The following is a 14,951-nucleotide window of genomic DNA, read 5'->3' on the forward strand; positions in this document are numbered from 1 at the left end:
TTCCCTTATTATAGAGTCCAAAAAGTTAATTGGACACATAAGTATGTCACAGCACCAGCCAGTACCCACTAAGTTAGAAAATAAACATATCCCTCCAATACTACTACCTCAGGAAAAACCATGTTTCTTAAACCAAATATTTAGTGTTGCAGAGACTCAATGTTGTCTTTTTTAAAAAATGAGGATAGATAGTTTTGCCAGAATGTCAGTCAGCTTAACCTGATGCCTGAAGCCCAAGACCTGGGGACTTACCTTAGATTGAGAGAAATATTCCAGTAAGAAGTTAATTTTGGCATTAAACATTTAACATGCGTAGGAGGGAAGAATCCACCTCCCTCCTGTATTCTGTCTCTCTTTTCAGTATGTGGCATTGTTAAGTTGCTGTCTTCTCACAAAACTGAAATTTTACACTGGTGAGAGCACCAATCACCAGTTCTTTGTCAAGGATCCTTACATTTCCAATGTGCTTATCCGATTTCCATTTCCCTTTTGAGCTACAAATTACGACACCCCATTCAAAAAGGAGTGTGGGCTCTATCCAGGATCATCATGTTCACACTCCTTTGAAATCAGATATCTCTTGGTTCTAGGCTACAATGGCTGTTTCTTCTACTCATCAAGAGAGTATTTAGACCTAAAAACCCTGCCTCCTGTCAATTTCTCCCTCTTACAAAACTAACCAGGTCAGGGCTTCCCTGGTGGCGCAGTGGTTGAGAATCCGCCTGCCAATGCAGGGGACACGGGTTCGAGCCCTGGTCTGGGAAGATCCCACATGCCACGGAGCAACTAGGCCCGTGAGCCACAGCTACTGAGGCTGCGCGTCTGGAGCCTGTGCTCCACAACAAGAGAGGCCGCGATAATGAGAGGCCCGCGCACCGTGATGAAGAGTGGCCCCCACTTGCCGCAACTAGAGAAAGCCCTCGCACAGAAACGAAGACCCAACACAGCCATAAATAAATAAATAAAAATTTAAAAAAAAAACAAAAAAACTAACCAGGTCAAGAACCAACTTGAGACCATGTGGTGAGAAGGAACTCTTGAGCCTATGGAAAGAGCACATAAATCCAAATTTAACTCTCCACAGTCCCTTCCTCAGGAATTCTGAATGGAGTATGGGGCCATGAATTTGGTTCTGCCTACCAGGCCTGGCACTAACAATTAAAACCGGATCCCAGTAATGCTCTGTAGTATACATAAGACTTAGTTGCCTTGATGTTGAATGGTAATGAATACCTTGCCTTCCCCTAGTGTCATAAAGGGCTGTATATGGAAAGTCCCTTCAGCCTACTGTCAAATCTTTGCCTCAGCAATATCCCAGGCAAAGCTGCATCCACCAATCTGAAGGTCCTTACACTTGCCAAGGCTTGCTCATCCTGCACCTGTGCGTTCCTGCTTTTGTGAGGGCTGCCCACACAGTCAGTGTTTGCCAAGGCCCAAGAGACCCCTGTGCCCTTGCTAAGGCCCAAGGAGCCCTGGTTCTCTGAGGCCCAGAATCCACAGTCTTGACCCTGTAGAAATAAAGTGGACTATGGAGACATCTGTCCACAATGTAGTCATCACCAAGGGTAAAATATTGCATGGCCTAAGGCCTAAAGCCTCTTGTCCAGGCCACAGTAATTAAAAACTGCCCAAGTATAATCCTCTACAAATAGCTAAAGTCAGTACCCTCTACCCTCACAATAAAATCCCAAACCAAAAAGCTGCATGCTCTCACCACACCAGAATCCTCAATTGTTCACAAATTATTGTACTTCCCCAACATCCAGTCCTTTCTTCATTTCTCAGTGCATCAATCATTAGGGTCTCAAGGTGTCTGGTAAATATCACTCCTTTTCCCTAAGTTCTGAACAAATTGAGATATAAGATGACATAGCATAAAGAGCACAAAATAGCACCTTTGTTACTGATAAAGACTAAATAGGAGAGTCTGGCTAAAAAGGCCAAAACGTCATTGCACCTCAGATTGAGGAAAACTTACCCATGCAGTCACAGATAGCATGAAATGGAACAGATCCCCTCACTTGCCCTTGGAGGGAAACATACCTCCAAGAGAAAAAAAAAAACAAAAAACAATGAGCACTGAGCCAAAAACACCCAGTTTTTTCTTACCAAATATGCCAATCAGATAAGTCAATCCACTTTCCGGGGGTGGAGTGAAAAAAGAGACCAAGAGTTTTACCCTAACTGTGCTCCCTCCACATTGAAGGAAACACCTGGATATAGTAAGTGACTAAAACCAGCCAACAGTAAATGGAACAGAGAAAAATAAAACCGTGTAAGGTTGATAGGGAATAAGAGTGGGACAGCTAGTTTATCTTAAGATGGTATTTGAAACAGACCTCACCGAGTGAGGGAGCAAGCCATGTGGTATCTGGGAAAAGGCAGAGAGAACAAAAGAAGAAAAGTTCCTGAGGAAGAAGCATGCTTGATACATTAGAGCAGTGGTTTTTGACCAGGGTGTGTTTTGCTCCCCCATGCCCAGAGGACATTTGGCAAGGTCTGGGGATATTCTTTATTGTCACAATGCAGGAATGATACTGTCATCTACTGAGTAGAGGCCAGGGATGCTACCAAACATCTTACAATGGACAGGACAAGCCCCCCATAACAAAACATACGCCAGTAGCCTCGAGACTGAGAAACCCTGTATTAGGAGCACACAGAGGAAGCCAGTGATAAAACAGTGAGTCAGTAGAAGAGAAATAGAAGATGAAGTCAGAGAGGAGGTAGAGGCCAAGGCTGTGTGGGACCTTGTAGATCAAGGTAAGGACTTTGGATTTTACTCTGAAGGAGTTGCAAAGCCGTTGGAGGGTTTTGACCAGAGAAATGACATGGTCTGATCACATTTTTAAAGGCTCGGTCACCAATAACCACTAGGTAGAGAATGGGTGCTACGGAGGCAAGGGCAGAAGCAGGGAGAGGCTATTGAACTTGGAGTGAGAGGCAATGGTAGTCACGGTAGAGGTGGAGAGACATGGTGGGTTTCTGAACATATTCTGAAGGTAGAGTAAAAAGAGCTTACTGATGGCTTGGATATGTGGGATGAGAGAAAGAGAGAAGTAAAAGATGACACCAAATTTTTTGGCCTAAGCAAATGGAAATGTCACTTGCTGAAATAAAATGACTGCAGGAGGAAGAACTTTTAGAAGGAAAAGGAGGGGTTCATTTGGAGATGTCAGGTTTGAGATGCTCTATAGGCATCCAAGTGAAAGAGACAACTGTATAATTGGATATGAGCAAGAAGTCCAGAGGGAGGTTACGATGGTGATAAAGTATTTAAAACCAGGAAGTTAGGGAGCTCACCTGAGGACCACGTATGGAAAGAGAAGACTGGATATGCAAGGATTGAGCCCAGGGCACCTGAAAATTTAGGGCTTAGGGAAAACAAGAGGGAACCAACAAAGGAGACAAGAGGAGCCACTAGAGTAGGAGTAAAACAAAGAGAGTGGTATCTTGGACACAAATGGCATTTATAACCATGACTTCACATCATTTATAAAAAGGTGGAATATTATTCAGTATGTTCTTTTTAAGATATGGCAGTTAAGTTAGCTAAAATGCATAATATTTTAAAAAGATATCCACTAAAATATAGGCTTTATAAGTTACACTAGTTATTTTGAAAATTCAGGTATGGTAATGCTGGAGTTTCCAAAGAGCATTCTGATGCACTATGGGCACCCAGGACAAAAGCTCAAAAGTGCAAAAGAATAACTCATTTGGTTTTCAGCTTACATTGCTATTTTGCTGTATTTCACTGATTTTTAAGACACATATTTTTAACATGTTGACAGCTCTAAAATCAGGATGTGTCTCACAACTGAGGTGAGAAGAAGCATGGTGTTTCAAATGGCAGTGATTTATTTTTCTTTTACAGTGTATGACAAAATAAAACTATAAAAATAAAGGTGTTATATAAAATAATAAACATAAAAATGAAGGTGCATGATATAATCAGATGATTATAAACTTGATGATATAACTTCTTATGACTCTAACTAAGGTTCAGATTCTCACATACTAAATTGTGAAATAAAGACAAGAAACCAAGTCAACATTAGCCTACTGCCATTGCATTAGGCATGCAACCATCTCCCCCTAGAGGCTAAGAGGATTCTCGCCACTCAGGCACAGAGCTGGAAGAGATGTTATCAGCAACCCCTCACATTTTCTCTTAAGTTTCTTAAGTTGCAGCCCAGAAGAAACACAGTGACATGAAATGAGGCAGAGCAATAGTTTTCCCACATGAAAAGAGTATTAGGGAATAACTCCCTGCCCCAGCCACACCCCTTCACTACTACACAAAGCCAGCTTTTTACATAAAATCAATAAGCCACTGCCTTAATTCCCACCAGCATCACCCCTTGTCTGGACTACTGAACTGCTTTCTAACCAGCCAAGCCCCTGCCTGACTTTTACTCCTCCTAACCCACATGCAATCCATCCACAAACCCTGTAATATTTATCTTCAAAATATCTCCAGAATGCCATAACTTCTCACTTTCATGCCATCATTCTCTGTTGCAATAATCCCCCTACCTGTCTCCTCCTTCTATATTTGTTTCCCTGTAGTTAATTCTCAACACAGACCCAGGGTGATCCTTTTCTTGTTTTTAACATTAGAAGGATATCTTTTAATTTTCTTTAAATTTTAAATTTTTATACAGTTTTTAAAGGTTACTTTCCATTTACAGTTATTACACCAACTTCCTCCCTATATGCTCCTCCCCCACTTAAGCCCCCACACCCTGAGCTGGCAGAATACACTGCCAGGCAATGTTCATCCAGAGCGCTGACAACACAACGAAGCAAGGAAAAAACTCAAGAAGGAAGAAAATATAGAAGTCACACCGAACCACAGTTTGAAGAAAGATTGTGCTGACGAGGAGTTCTAGAAAATGAAAATCCTCACTGGTGATCACAAATCAAAGGGTATGAGGATAAAGTTGAAGGAGCATTCAATTTTCATAATGTAAGGCAGCCTTGGATAAAGCTGACAGAACTATATACATTAGTGGGACTTATAAATATACTCATTATGGGAAAAAAGTAAAGGTCATACTTTATTAAATTTAGTTGTAACCCAATTTGTCATCCCTGTAAATAACACAAGTAAATATACAAATTAAATGCATGGTATTTGCTTTTTTATAAAAAAATCTGTACTAGAATGATCCAGAGTGATCCTTTTCAAAGGTAAGACTATGCCATCCTTCTGCCCTGAACCCTCTAACAGCATCGTTTGTCCTCAGAGTAAAAGCCAAAGTCCTTACAATGGTTGACAAACCTCTACATCAGATATTAGCAAATTATAATCCACCTGGTTTTGTTTTTTAAAAAAAAAGTGTTGTTTTCTACTTGGTACACAGCCACATCCCATCCACTTCCATATTGTCTGTAGCTCTTTTCATGCTACAACAGCAGTCATGAGTTGGTTATTCATTTACTGATAATGTTATTAGCACTATGCAACAAGATATAGCTTTTGATTCATCACAATTTCAGGAGAACTAATGCTTATGAGAAAATAAATCCAAATGAGAGAAAACCTAGGCTTCTCAGGGGCTGTACATAGTGGGGCCGGTCATACTTCAGGGGTGGGGAAGTGCATGGGAAGTGTGAGCATGAACTTCAACGGGGAGCTGGCTATTCAGGGAAGAGGGCAGGGGGCAATTAATGGGAAGACAAATTTACCCAAGAAAGTAACTGAGGTTTTAGCAGCTGTCATGAAATTTGTGGAGACAGTGGAACAAATAACTAGAAATACTCTAGAGTGTTTCTCGGAAGCTTCTTATGTGTTAGACTCTATAAAATCTCTGGGCCATCTTCTTTAAGAAAATGACACCAAAGCTCTACATTATTCATCAAGGCTTCTGGAATTGGATTTCTGTTCCCTTCGATTTAATTCCATGTAAAGATTGGGCCACGTGGTACATCCATTTTTATTTATGTTACATTTGCCAACATTTTTTGAAGGCTTACTATGTGCTGGGAACTGTATTATGTGCTTTGCATGAATTATCCAATTAAATTCTCCCCCCCAGGGACTTCCCTGGTGGCGCAGTGGTTAAGAAGCCACCTGCCAATGCAGGGGACACGGGTTTGAGCCCTGGTCCGGGAAGATCCCACATGCCGTGGAGCAACTAAGCCTGTGCACCACAACTACTGAGCCTGTGCTCTAGAGCCCATGAGCCACAACTACTGAGCCCGCGTGCCACAACTACTGAAGCCCGTGTGCCTAGAGCCCGTGCTCCGCAACGAGAAGCCACCACAAGGAGAAGCCCGTGCACCGCAACGAAGAGGAGCCGCCACTCGCCACAACTAGAGAAAGCCCGCGCACAGCAACAAAGACCCAACGCAGCCAAAAATAAATAAAATTAAATCTTTAAAAAAAAAAATCCTCCCCCAAATAAGCAATTTAGGGATTATTTTTTCCTCATTTTCACAGATGAGGAAATTGGGGCTTGAGGGGGTAAATAAATGTGCTCGAGGTCACAGTTGGTAGGTTGTAGAGCCAAAATCTGAACTGTCAGATGGGCTCCCTGACTGCGAGTACTGATAGACTTGTTTCCTGAGCGAGGACCTCACAGTAGAATGGGGAAGACAAGGCATGGGGGGTACAATGGGAAACAGAGGAGTGATTAGCATATCACTTGGACTCTCACAACTCTTCCCTGTAACTTAGGTGCCTCACACTCTCACAGTGAATGACCTCCTCCCCCTCTAACATTCTCCTTTCACTAACATCTTCAGTGGCTCACTGACAACACGGTTTGTATTTTATGATCTTTGTTTTCATATGTCCAGAACAGCCCCTGGCAAATAGTAGGTTTTATTAAATATGTGTTGAATTAGTTCTAAGACCTAGAATAATATTTTAATCTATATGCCTTTCTGGGTCAAAGGGTGATATTTAGAACAGCAAGAAGGAGGCTAAACTGCCTTATCATGGGTTGCTCCTTTGGACAGAGCTGCAGAAAACTATTATTTAAATTACAAATATTACCTAAGAGGGATAACACATTGAACAATAATTGGTCACTGAAATTATTGCTAAAATAGAATTTTTAGTTTTAGCATCAGAGTCTGAAAGAGCCTCAGGGGAAATGACACAGGAGGAGTTATGATGATGAACGATAAAGACTCTGGGTAACAGGAAAGGAGAGAAGAGCTTGGCAAAAGAGGAGAAAGAAGCTTAGGAAAATTATTTTACCCATGACTTTGTTTCTGGTTTCATATAATTATCATGTGTTTCAAGACAGAGCTGAAATTCTGTAACACATGAAATTGAAAGCCCTTCCCCATAAGGTTCACTCTAACTCTGTTAAACTTCCGTCTTTGACATAAAATATATTATCTAACCTTCTTCTCTTAGCCCCCACCAAGAAACCAAAGCAGTTCTCAGAACTGTGCGTTCCCATTAGCACCGAAAATTGCTTATCTGGGGAAATGGCAACAATCTCCCCCGCACTCCACCTTCCTGGATTTATTTTCCTTAGTATTCAAGAGCTGGACCCCTCCAATCTGTAAGTAAAAGCTACTTACTACCCAGAACTCATTTGCCAAGACGTCTGATTTTATTGTTAGAAATTGGCAGGCTATCCCACACTTGCAGGTCTAATTCTTCCTCAAAAGACCACTGTTCTCATACAAACACTGTCTCACAAGTAGCTTCTAGTGCATTGCTTTTGCCTTTTGGTTAAATCAAAAATCATGTTATCCAATCCCAAGACAGTCACATAAATAACACCTTATGAGAAAGAAAGTCTGTAAGGAATATATTCTGGATTCAGGTACTGGGATATTTGGCAAAAGCTTGGACTTGTGGTGAAACTGGGAATGAAATATGAATAGTATTTGACTTTTGGCTATTTGAAGCCTAGGGAAATCAATCCCAGAATCTCCAACTATTATAAGCGTACCTGAGATGGGTGGAAAAGCCTAGGCAAGTACAGACTGGTAAAGCCAGAGTTAGGTTTAGTGCCACTTGATCAATTTCACTAATACCATTGTCTTCCTGCTTATTAAGGCACCTACCCAGTTTATTTCAAAGGCCAAGATAACAGAATTCATCAAAAACATGCATTAGAGAACTTATCATACCTATACATTTTTTCACTCAGATTATTAAAATTCATCTTTCTCCTCTTTCCAACTCTAATTTTTCTTGAAGTTCAATCCAAGTAAACATGTTCTAAGGTTTTAGGGGAACATTTTCTCACTAAACTCAGACCATTTTGCACATAGAAAAAGAAGTGAAATTCAAAACACTGGGTCTCTTCTTTATTTGGTTTCATGGCTGCCTAGGGAATAATAAAAAGCCATGCTACAAATGTTTATTTCCTGCACTGACGAATCACAATGTCATATTGTTAAGTGAATGGTGAAATCCATATTAATTAATGGTTAAAAGGCAAAGACAAACTAAAAATCCTCAATAATATTATTGTTAATGTTCAACTCCATAAAATACATCAGAAATGTAACGGATGATTCTGAAGAGTAGGCTGTCTTAATTAAGATGCAGTTGTTCAGTTTTTATAAACATGTGAATTCCTCTTAAGCTTGACTTACATTTCTTTCCTTTACTTGTCAATATACTGTACTACATAATGATTTAAGCAGCCATATACTGCTTTTAATCCCAAAGATGATGTACTATTAGCATAAAATGTAGTATTTTTGAGTGCTTTAATTCAGAACTATTTTTGTTTAGTTTTTTTTTTTTTTCAGATCTCCACACTGAATTCAATTTCTTAAGTGTGTATTGCCTGAGCCACCATGTGGGTCATTTTTCTTCATTCTAATACTATTAGAATGTATTAGAATGAGAAAAATCATTCCTAATACTATTGAAACTTGTACTAGTCAGTGTTTTCCAGAGAAACAAAACCAATAGGAGACATTTTTTAAATTTATATTTGTATTTTTATTGCATAAAGAGATTTATTATAAGGAATTGATTCACATGATTACAAAGGTTAAGAAGTCCCAGGATCTGCAGTCAGCTGGAAACTCAAAAGAGCTGATGGATTTAGTTCCAGTCTGAAATCTGGTAGACCTGAGACCAAGAGGAGCCGATCTTTCAATTCAAGTACAAAGACTAAGAAAGGAAAAAAGACCAATGTCCCAGCTCAGCACTCAGGCAGGAAGAGTTCCCTGTTATTCTTGGGAAGGTCAGTCTTTTTATTCTATTCAGGCCTTTAGACTGAATAAGGGCCACCCACATTAGTGAGGGCAACCTGCTTTATTCAGTCTACTGACTTCAATTGTTAATCTCATCCAAAAAAACACCCTCACAGACACAAACAGAATATGTTTGACCAAATATCTGGGTACCCTGTGGCCCAGTCAAGTTGACACACAAAATTAACCATAACATAATTTGAGCATATCCTTCAGTTTGGCTATTTTTCTTCTCCAAATTCTGACTCTCCGGGCATAGTGAAGGAAAATGGAAGGGGGCCACACAGGGACCACAACTCAGGATGGTCTTCCTGGTCCTTAATCTTAGGAAACCATGTGAAAACAGTTTCCACCATTTTTAAACATTCTCAATATCAGTTCTGCTGAGTTTTTGCCTTTTCTACAGAACATAAAATGCTTCCTCACCTACCCATTTATGCCACCAATGGCATAGGCACCCAGAGGGTTTGACACGCATAAGTTTCATTACATGATTGGTTCCTTGAGCTGATCTTACCATCCTCTATGAAGATTCTCTCAATTATCTCCTCTTGTTCCCAACCAAGCAGAACAATCAGAACAATTCAACCCATTCAAGGCCTCCTAATAATTATAACAATTATGTGCACACATTCTACCTTTGGGGTCTGTTTTTATTTTTAAAGTCAAAGATATGTCTATTCTTTAATTTGACCCCAAATTAAAGATTCCACCATAGTGCTGATGCCTGATACAATTAATCTAACAGTGCTTTTCTGATCAATTTTCTTGCATTAAGTGAAATGCCTTTAAATGTCTCAAATAAATAGGATATGAATAACAAACAACAGCCTAGAAATTATCATTTTGAGAAAGAAAAGAACTTAGAGTCACTAAGAACCAAAATCAAGAGTTCTTATTCTACGTTTACATGAAAAAAAAATAGTTTGTTGCTTATTTCTATATATTAATGATACCAAGAAGCCTTTCTGCTCTCACTAAAAGTAAATGATGCAGTCTATATGATTCCATTTGATAAAATTCACCTGAATGGTAATACATTACATAAGGCTGAAATTGAACAGAAGAGGGAAGGCACCACTGTCAGCTCCTTCATGGTTTAGAACCCCATTCCTCTCTCAGATTCATAGTTGTTCCTAACACTCATATCATGCTTCTGTATATCAACAACTCTTCCAAACACTTTACATCTATCAGCTCATTTATCTTCAGAACAATTCTATGAGATAAATATTATTTTCATTCCTATTTCACATGTGAGGCAAAAGAGGCACAGAGAGGTTAAGTAATTCATGTAAGTCACACAGATAGTTTGTATAAGAGATGAGACTCAACCCAGGGAGTATGGTTGCAAAGTATATGATATTAGCCACACTGCATATTCCCTTTCTATCATGTACCACACATGGTAGCTCTAGTCTAACATGCAATCCAAGTTAGGCTACCAGCTTTGATCTGTATATGAAATATCAGCAAAGTTTCATTTCCTTCTTAATTTTTAGATAAAGAATAAGTATAAGCAGAAATTAAATATTTTCTTTCTGCACTCCATCATTTTATCCTTGGGAGCGTGCACCCCTTTTGGAGCCCTCTGGCTAAGATATCTGGCCCATCTTCATCTCCACAACACTCTTGCTACCTGTGAAATTCCTTGAATTCCTGTTTTGGAAACTCTGAAACATTTTAGTCTTTTAATTCTCACCTTGATTTTTACTATTCATATAACCAAAAACCCTTCCAGCATTTATGCATTTCCTTTAAAAAAACCCAACTTGGAGAAGTGTGAGAGGGGAGGTGGAACTAACCAATGCTTCCTGAATGCTGTCCATTATTGTGTATTGTAACTCATTAATTTCATAAGCATTTGGCCAATCAAAACAAGCCTTTATAAATTAAGCAAAATCTGTCATTTTTCTCATCCTCTGTTCGTATTTTGAATCAATAATTCTCTTGATTCTTACATAAATTTCCTGGTTTTAAGATTTTTTTAATTTTTTCTAGATAAAACTTGGTGAATTTCACCTTCCAACTCCTTGATTTGCTCTTGACACTGCTTCCAGATTTCAAATAAATGGAAATAACTTCAGGGTCTCTGCTCACTTCACAATGATCCCGTTTCTTTAAGAACTGCTCATCACACCATACACACACCCCGCCCCTCCCATGCACACACAAGTGACCCTGACTAGGCTAAATATATTTTTCTTAGCAATTTGGAATAAAGGTTCAGAGGCAGCTAATTAGCTTCTACCATATAACCAGAACCAAGATAATTCCAGCTTGAGAACTGGGGGTAGCCATCTACCCCCATGCACACAAAGAAGCAGATAATTCCAGTTGATAGAAAAGAATAAAGCAGTATGGTGAGCAAATCAGAGACTAGAGACTGAAGAGAAAAAATTGTTGCCTGGGATAAAGATTTATTTTTTAATTCCTATCCCAGCAGGCTATAGATTCAGATATTTTGGGGTTCCATGAGATACCTAAATATCTTTCCAACAAATACTTTTTCTTGATGTTGCTGACTTTTTAAATTACCTCAAATTAGTTTCTTTTTTCATTAAAAATGAATGTAATACTGTGTTTCCAATTTACCCCTAAAGACTATTTATGTCAATTCATGGCCTAACAAGGCCACTTCTATACCAGCTACAAAAAATGCACTTTAGTAGAAATTCCACCCAATATATGCTGACATGCTATAATTAACCCAATCCATTAGCACGATCAGTGACTGGCAGTACACAAAAGATGACACTCAGTTACCCTCAAAGTTGCCAGGATACGCAGTAGCTTAAGGAGGAAAGAACATTTAACAAAAAGAGAAAAACCAATATGACCAAACTGTGATGAAGATGGAGAGTGGCAGGTGCATTAAGAATCATTCAAAGCTTCATTAGTAATTCAGGACTGTATCCTACAACCAATGAGAATGCAGTATAGGCTGAATTATACTGTAGTAACCCCCAAATCCCAGTGGCTTAAGGAAAAAAAGTTTATTTTTCATTCATGCTATATGTCTATTGCGGTTTGATAGGGACTCTTCTTCCCAAAGCCACTCAAAAATCCAGGCTGAAGGAAACTTGACTGACTTGTAACTTCACCATCGGGAATGTGCTCACAGCACAGACCTCACAGCAGAGGAAAGGCATTTGGTGAGTTAGACTCTAGTTTCTCTCTTCTTCTGCCTAAAACTGACATGTCACTTCTGCCACAGTCAACTGGCCAGAACTAGTCCCATAGCCTTCCTAACTCTAGGAGGCTGAGAAATGTCAGGGAGCAGACGGAGGGTTTGGTGAGCATCCTTGTCTCTCCCACAAGTCACATGAACAGATTTGAATTTTTCAAAGATCCCCTTGTCTGCTGAGTAAAGACTAGGAACCAACATAGATGTGAGGAAACCAGACAATCGTTGAGGTCCAAAAAGAGTGAGAAATGATAGTGGTTTGTAATGAAGGTGAAGAAAAACACAAAGATTTGATATACATTTTGGATGTAAAGTTGATAAAACTTGGAGACTTGATTGTAGAAGTTGAGGGACAGGGAAGAATCAAGTATAACTTGTAAGTTCCTGAAATGAGCAACTGAATAAGGGAAGTAGTAGAAAAGAGATTTTTGAGAGGTAAAATGAATTAGTTTCAGAAAATGTAAATCTTAATTGCCTGGAGACATCCAAGTAAAAGTGTCAAGTTCTTTATAAGATAAAGTCATCTCTTTAGGTAACTTCTCATTAATTTATTAAATAGAATATATGTTTAGTAAATTATTTTCTTTAAGATTAATGGTCTTGAATTTGGTGTTTTTCAAATGCAGTCAATTCAATAAATATTATCTGAATATGTTTAAGTATTTTATGAAATCTTGGGGCTCTTATTTTAATTGCTTCATTGAGCATACTTTCTACTTTCTAGAAGCTAAAAAATAACATGCTCTCAGTACAAATAGTATAAAGTGCCACACAAATAGTAGATAGCATTTTTATCATAATAAAAATTGTACTTAACTCAGATTAAAGAATAGTAAAAAAGGGCCAAGATAACTTTATGAAATGTTATACCTCAGTGGGAAGATAATGTCTAAAGTGTTCAGCAGCTCAATTTTACTATCTTCACACACACGGAAAACTTCATTGTGATGGAGGAAAAGAAGGAAAGTAGGAGTCAGGAAATCTGAGTCTTAGACTTGGCTATATTGCTAAACATTTATCACTTTAGCATTAATTTACCTGAATCTCAGTACTTTTTTCTATAGTATGGGCATAAGAAAAGGATGACATGGTCTGGATCAGTCTTTTCTGAACACTAATCAACAGATTACAAGTGGTTGATAAGTAAACTCTACTCGTGACAAAATGAGGGGAAAATTAATAATGTAATTTTTCATGAACAAAACTTATTTAATAGAAAGGATTATCCCACATAGTGATAATATATATTTCTTAATTTTTTACCATGAAATATCTTTTCTTTTATAAAATGATGGCTATAGTAAGTATAAATTTTCCTTTTGTTTTCTTAATTAGAAAATTAAAAGTTCTTAATCCTATTACAGTCCTCAATTTTATAACTGATATTCATACATGAACCTCTGCTTCTAGCTGAAGAAATAGCAGTGACTGAATTTACCCTCCCACATTAAACAACTAGAAAACTAGACAAAATATATCAACAAATGCTTTCAGACACTGGACAACAGAGAGTGCAGGACTGTGACCTCTGATAGAACAGAAATGAATTAAATAAGCCCTAGTTTCCTGCCTCTGTATAGGGAAAGGAAAGCACAAACAGAGCCCCACCATCTCACTAAGTTGAGGAAATAGAGATCAGAATATGAGAAGGTAAAAGTATTTAGAATTTGTGGGGCACAGCACATAAGAGGAGGGAGTTCCTTTTGAATCTTTTGTTGAGTATTGGTCTGTGCCCACAAGGAGTCACACTCCACAATGTGGGGTAAAGAACCACCAAAAAGGGGACTTCTCTGGTGGTGCAGTGGTTGAGTCTGCCTGCCAGTGCAATGGACACGTGTTCGAGCCCTGGTCTGGGAGGATCCCACATGCCGCGGAGCAACTAAACCCATGCACCACAACTACTGAGCCTGCACTCTAGAGCCTGCAAGCCACAACTACTGAGCTCCCATGTCACAACTACTGAAGCCCACATGCCTAGAGCCTATGCTCTGCAACAAGAGAAGCCACCGCAATGAGAAGCCCACACACTGCAAAGAAGAGTAGACCCTGCTCGCCACAACTAGAGAAGCCCACGCGCAGCAATGAAGACCCAAAACAGCCAAAAATTAATTAATTAATTAATTTTTTAAAAAGATTTTTTCAAAAAAGAACCACCAAAAAGCAGTGTGCCAAACAATCAAACAATTCCCAGATCTCACCCAGCACTAGGAATGATTTTTGTCCCACAAGACACACTGAAAAGATTTCATAATAAAGGGGGCCATTGGTAGAGTCCTCAGAAGTATATCTTTATAGCTTTAGTCTATAGACTATTTGTTTAAAGACTACTCTTAGACATGTCCAAACAAAGCTTAAAAGCAAGACTTAACTGGGTCAAACAGATTCCAAGTACTTATCTGCCTTCCAGAACAAAGCCCAAAAATATTTAAAAGAATACAACAAAATCCAGCAGCCAACAACAAAAAATGCACAATGTCTGACATCAGAACAAAAATTGCCAGGCATGAAAAGCAGCAGAAAAATACAGCCCATAAGCAGGAAAAATACCAATCAGTAGAAACAAACCCAAAAATAAGAG

This window comes from Eubalaena glacialis, chromosome 5 (genome assembly GCF_028564815.1).
Source record: "Eubalaena glacialis isolate mEubGla1 chromosome 5, mEubGla1.1.hap2.+ XY, whole genome shotgun sequence".
Lineage (NCBI taxonomy): Eukaryota > Metazoa > Chordata > Mammalia > Artiodactyla > Balaenidae > Eubalaena > Eubalaena glacialis.